This window comes from Pezoporus flaviventris, unplaced genomic scaffold (genome assembly GCF_033815535.1).
Source record: "Pezoporus flaviventris isolate CSIRO_AGI_PZ_B2104156 unplaced genomic scaffold, CSIRO_AGI_Pfla_v1 ptg000015l, whole genome shotgun sequence".
NCBI lineage: Eukaryota > Metazoa > Chordata > Aves > Psittaciformes > Psittacidae > Pezoporus > Pezoporus flaviventris.
In genome coordinates this window covers 44,060,447-44,066,446 of record NW_026892563.1, presented here as the reverse complement: position 1 = coordinate 44,066,446, position 6,000 = coordinate 44,060,447, and positions in this window count along the sequence as shown.

Sequence of the window (6,000 nt, the reverse complement as noted above, 5' to 3'; positions counted from 1 at the left end):
GTGTGTCAAGATGACCTGAGCTCCACAGGCAATGGAGACAACACTTCAGGCTCTGCTCTTGGAGCAAAAGGGCTGTTAGGAGATGAGATTTTCCTCTGCCTACAAAGCATTTACCTGAGGCACGAAGGAATTGATCTGACCTATCAGCAGGAGTTAGTAATTCCTTGTGCTGCACAGCAAAACCCTTTGTTCTGTGTGTGTGGAGCAGAGTCCACAGACAGACGTGCTTCACTGTCTGGAAACAAACCAGAGAATCCTGATTTCCTTTTACCTTACACTGAGCCCCATGACGTGAGTGGTTGTGGTTTTGGCTTGTTTGGTTTTTTGCCTCTAATGCAGAGATGGACCCAGGTTGAAGCTGGGAGGTGAGCCCGTGCTGCTCTTCTATGAGATGAGGTGCAGAACTCAGCATCTGGGGTGAGCTGACCCACAGAGGGGCCTCCTCATGAATTTTCTTTAATCTAGACAAGAACTTTTGCCTTCCAGTGGTACATCTGTGTTGCTTTCCAAAGTTGGCAGCCACACGGATCGAGTGTGTTATTTGGTGCTCTAGGAATGCAATTTAAGAGAAAAGAGAGCTTAGGAACTACTATTAATCCCTCAGCATCTACAGGTACAGGTAGGTGGTCATTTGGTCTCCAAGGCATGAATTATTCACAGGTTTGTTAGAACTTATAGGTACACATTGAATGATTCTTATGTGTCCAGATGAGATGAATGGTTGAAATAAACATAAACCCCAAGACACAATATACCAATCCATCTGCTCCAAAGTGAAAAGTCAGTACCTCTTGTCAGAATGATTTGGGTCGTCATAATGTGTCTACTGAATGTGAGGAAGAGGAAGGGGTTTAACATGATGGGGAAACACTTATGAAAAATGTAGAAGAATATTTACCAGCCACAAATGAGCTCAGTACTACGTGGAGGCTGGTCTGATATAGGTATATATCCCTCTTGAAGACAGTTTCTTGGAAAGGGTCTGTTTTAGAGGGAGCTGGTTAGGCATAAAGTATATCATTAAGACCTCAGCTTTGGAGGTATGGATTTATTTGGTGATTATGACTAATGATGTCCTAATGGTGTTTTGGAAGACATGAAACAAAGTGCATGGATGACCCTTGGCTTTGAATTCCAGCAGATGACAGTTACTGGGCACATCAGTGAAGGGACAGAGGGGAACGGGCACACTGTGCCAGTGTGATCACTGTGAAGCTGTGTCCTCTGTTTGAGTTCAGTAGCACATTCCTCAAGAAGCCAGAGGAAGCTGTAACTAAGGGGTGGGTGGGAATGGATTAACCGAAATGCCTTCATCATTCATTCTGGAGGTAGCTTTGATGTTTTCAGACCTCCTGGTCTTTGCTAAGGAGCCGGATCATGCGAAGGATCTGTTCTGCCTTTGTGTGTCTTTGGTGATTGATTTTTTCTGGCCTGTGACACATGGGTAGGTTGGTTATCCACAGTTCAATTGCTGTGCATCCTGCTGAGGCTGTCGTGTTGCTGTAAGAGAATCCGCTTTGCTTAGCAGCTCTGTGGCTGCTCCTCTTTCCCACCTTGGTTTCTGAAGACTGAGATGGCAAACAAGCAATAGTCATGATTCTTGGAGGCATCTGGCCATTTATTACATAGGAGATACGCTTGAAGACATGGATTTCCTTTCAAAATAGCTGCAGAACAGAGTATTAAAATATCAGCTGTACACACCTTATGACTTTTACTGTGAGATCTGATTTCAGGTTGTGCAGATCTGTTGTGTCTTCGCTTGCGCTAATTGCAACCAAGGTGCAATACTCAGCAATGCCCCCAGAAGTATTATCTGTAACGATGTTGGATGTTAGCTCATCTCTTCACTTACTCTGCAACAAGAGTACTTTATCCAGATCTGAACAGCACACTTGGAAAGAGAAGGATCAGTCAGATCTTGGGGTCTTGAGGAGGAAAATGAGAGGACAAGGTCTGGAAAACTGATGGCCACCCACAAGCACCTCAAAGAATAGACTGGCAGGGAATGTAATAGTAGTCTTCAAATACATAAAAGAATATCACTGTGTAAGTGAATCTGTACCTTTTTCTTCACGTCCTTGGTGGATAAGTGGGAACACACACTGCAACATAAGATGGGCTTCAGGAAAGCCTGCTAAGGATAAAGACAGCCAAGCCTCAGCACAAGTGGGTATACAGGGGCACAGCTGTGCAGTCTACATTCATGAAAGTTAAAAACAAGCAGGAAGGATCCTGCTTGGAATAGCTGTGAGTAATGGGTGCTGTTAACTCTGCCTTGCCGCCTTCAGTCCCTTCTTAATACTTGGTATGATATTTCTGTGGTTTATATAGAGTATTTGTTTGTTAAAACATTGTTAGTGGATTGTGTGTGTTCGATTACTGCCATTTGCCAGTAAATTACCCTTCCATGTTCTGTTAATAGCAATACGCAGCTCTAATACATGAAGTTCATAATGCGTACTGGGAGGTTTAGCAAGCCATAAAAGCCTGTAGGAAGTCCTCATGCTAACAAGCCTGCAGCCTGAGTAATAACCAGGTGAGAAGTGTGAGATAGAGTGCAATAATTCTCGCAGAAGGGCATGTTTTCCTCGCAGTGATGTGACCTGGAAGGTATCTATTGAATCCAGGTATCACCTTCCTGTTTATGAGTGGATAGAACTTACAGTAAGGCTGGAGATGGCAGGGTTTCTTTCTGCTTAGAGATGGATTTTAGATAAATATCCTCTCAAACTGGAGCTCAGAGATTGTCTGTTGAGAGAGATGAGAGAAAGGGGCTTGCTTCTATCCTGAGAACAATGCAAGTCAGCCGTATGGGCTTTGTGCTTCCACTTGGTTTGGCTCTTTGGGGACATCATTCTGCAGCATGTCAAAGCTCAGCATACAGCAGAAAGTTCTGCTGTAGCTGATAGTCTTTTTATGAGCAATCCATTTGTCTGGAGCCTGAGCCTTTAAACCTGGCCAGCAGGAGAATTCTCCATTAGGAGTGGACTGGCAGACAAACAGCACTGGAGTTTTGAGTGTTTCTGCTATATCTGAAGTATCTGGGGTTCCTTTATAATACCTTAATTATAAAATCCATGCTTTTAGGAGTGCTCTTAATTAGATATCTTGTTTAGTTTCTTCCTGGCATGTGTATTTCCCAATTCCAGCCAACACTGGCTAGCCAGAGGAGTTCTCTGCACACTGAAAATCATTTAGATAGTTTATTTTGCTGCGTGCTCAACTCTTTGTCTATCGGTGCATGTATCAGCCCATTGGTTTGAATCTGTCAAATGGAGATGTTAAATGTAGTTAGACTTGGTGATCCTTATGGGTCCTTTCCAACTTGAGGTATTACATGATTCTCTTTTATATAGGTAGGTCAGTTACAAGGATGACACTCAAAAGCTGGGCTCCCAGCTCCTCTTAAATGCTCTTTCACTGCTTGGGATTCCAGTTCAGAAAGACAGGAAGGGGAATTAGGACAACCTTTTAGGGAAGAACCTGCCAAATTTGCAAGCCCTTACAGTGCTGCTGAAGCATGAGGGTAAAGAAATGCAGCCGATGCTTGAGACAAACTCTGCTGCTACAATCAAATCCTCATGGTGTCTTCCCTTGGCACAGCATCCTCTGTGCTGGCACAAACATCTCATCAACAAGTGTCTCTAATCCCAGGGGTGAAATTCCCATCCCATTTGGTGCAGCTCCAAAACCTTAAGTATTAAACAAGGGGGTAAAGGGTGCTGAGCAAGAGTGATATGCCCATGGAGCTTTTCCTTGTTACTCAAGTTATTTGTCTTGCTACACCTTCAGCAAAGGCTGACCTCTAAAACATGTTTTTACCAAGTCCTCTATGGAGCAATAAACCAAATGTGGCTTTGAACAGATGTCTTGTCCTAAGATGGAGAGTCATGTCTGCTTCTTGTTTGGATCTCACTTTCTGGCCAGTTTGGAGGTTGTGTGCAGTTCTGATGAATACGCTGCTTTAAGCCCATCTTAGCAGGGTAAACATAGCTTTGTCTACTCATCAATATATTGTCAGTGAAAGAAGCATTTGTCTTTCATGGTTGGGCATGCATGCTGAAGCCTTGGCTGAAAGCCTTTTGTTCTTGTTTTAAACATGGGGAAGGGATCAGAAGATGACAAAACCAAAGTAGGTTTGATTGCAGCAGAGCTGTGTGTTTTTATTGCTTTGCTTTTCCCCACAAATTGATCAAAATGGAAAGGAAAAATCACTGTTGTTTTCTAATGTCACCAGTAACCTAAAAGAAGTTTCCTGAAGTTTCAGGGTTTGGGTAATGAATGCGCACAGAAGCCTTGGAGTCAGTCATTCTTGTGTGATATTTTCTCTCTCCAATTTGCAATGAAAAAGAGTAATAAGAAAAAATTCACATCCAGAATTCAGTGCTGCTTCAGAGGCTTTTCCTTGAGCTCTGAATAGGGTACTAATTGCAGAGATTTGACAGCTCTTAGACATTCATCACTTGTACTTGCTCTTACTTTAGATGTTTCATTGAGTTGCAAAATAATTCTCCTTGCACTTGTTATTGTAATAATTGCCATTAATAACCCGGCAAGGTAGTTGTCCTTTGGCATTACATCAGGGCAAAAATGATAGTAAGATAGCTCTTGTCTGAAGACTTAGAAATGTGGTATAATCAGGGCACTGAACCAGGATGTCATGACAGGCGCCTTGGGATGTTTGCAGTTGGGATTTATGCCATAGGCTGATGCAATATGGCCGTGCTTGTTTATAAAGGAAGATGACAAGGAGTCGGACGCAGAAGAAACAGTGAAGGTAAGGAAGATGAAGGCAGAAGAGTGTGAAATTGCAGGTGGTAGGGAATAGTTTGGAAGCAGAAAAAAGCCATGTGCTGAGAGTGTATCAGTTGTGACTCATGTGACAGCAGAACAAAAAGTGTTCTTCCATTGGTAGGCTGCCCATTTCAGCTAGGTAAGTTGTCTCTGTTAAGGTGCGATGCTCCATACACTGAAACATACTTCCTGAAGCAGTAAATCTCAAAGCTGCTGTCTCCCTTTCCACCGATGGTCTGCTTTTCAGGCAGTGACGTGGTGGAAAGCATGGAAAGCAGCAATGACCTTGCTTCAGTGGCCCCAAGGTGATGCTCAGGGAGCCTGGTCAGGGCAGCAGAGCCTGGGACCAGGCATTATCATCCATGTGGCAGCCTTTGGGGTCTGGCCAAGCCAAAATTGCGTCCTTGGGTCTGAAAAAAGGAGGGGAGCCAAGGTAGGGAGGAAAGTAGGTAGTCACGGAAATCAATGCTTGTCAGTGCCCCTGGGACCTGACAGGATTGACCCTACCTTATGGTAGGAATAGTTAAAAGAGGCTGACTTTTAGCAGTATATCTGAACTACAGCTACCTAATATGATCTCTTCCATTTTTTTCCTGAAGGAATTCCTTTCTCTGTCTTCCTTTCTCTTCCTCTGCTTTTCCCTTGGTGCTGTCTAAATTGCAGATGATTTCAAGAAGCCAGATCCATGGCTATGAATAAAAGAATGTGGGGAGACTGTGTGTGCCAAAGACAGACACTACTGTGCCAGACAAGTGCTGAGGCAGCAGGGCTGCCTATGCTGCATCTGGATGTGAATGTAGGTGAGCTGTAGAGACTGGCACTGTATGCCAGCACATCACTGGGCCAGTGAGCTTGCTCCTAGCTGTGTCTCTGCCAGTATTCCTCACTGTCGAGGTGAAAGCACAGCTAGCAACTAAGTACCATGCAGCTGCTTGCTCACCCCCCACAGTGGTATGGGGAGGAGAACTGGAAAATAAGATAAAAACCTGTGGGTTGATATAAGAGCAGTTTCATAATTAAAACAAAAGTAAAATAGGATCCTACATTAATAATAATAATAACAACCGGAAATAGAGAGGAAGGAATAAAGCCCACCCTCCAATAAAACAAAAAACCCAAGTGATGCACAATGCAATTGCTCACCACCCACTGACCAATACCCAGCCCAACCCATGCAGTGATCAGTCCCCTCTGTGTAACTCC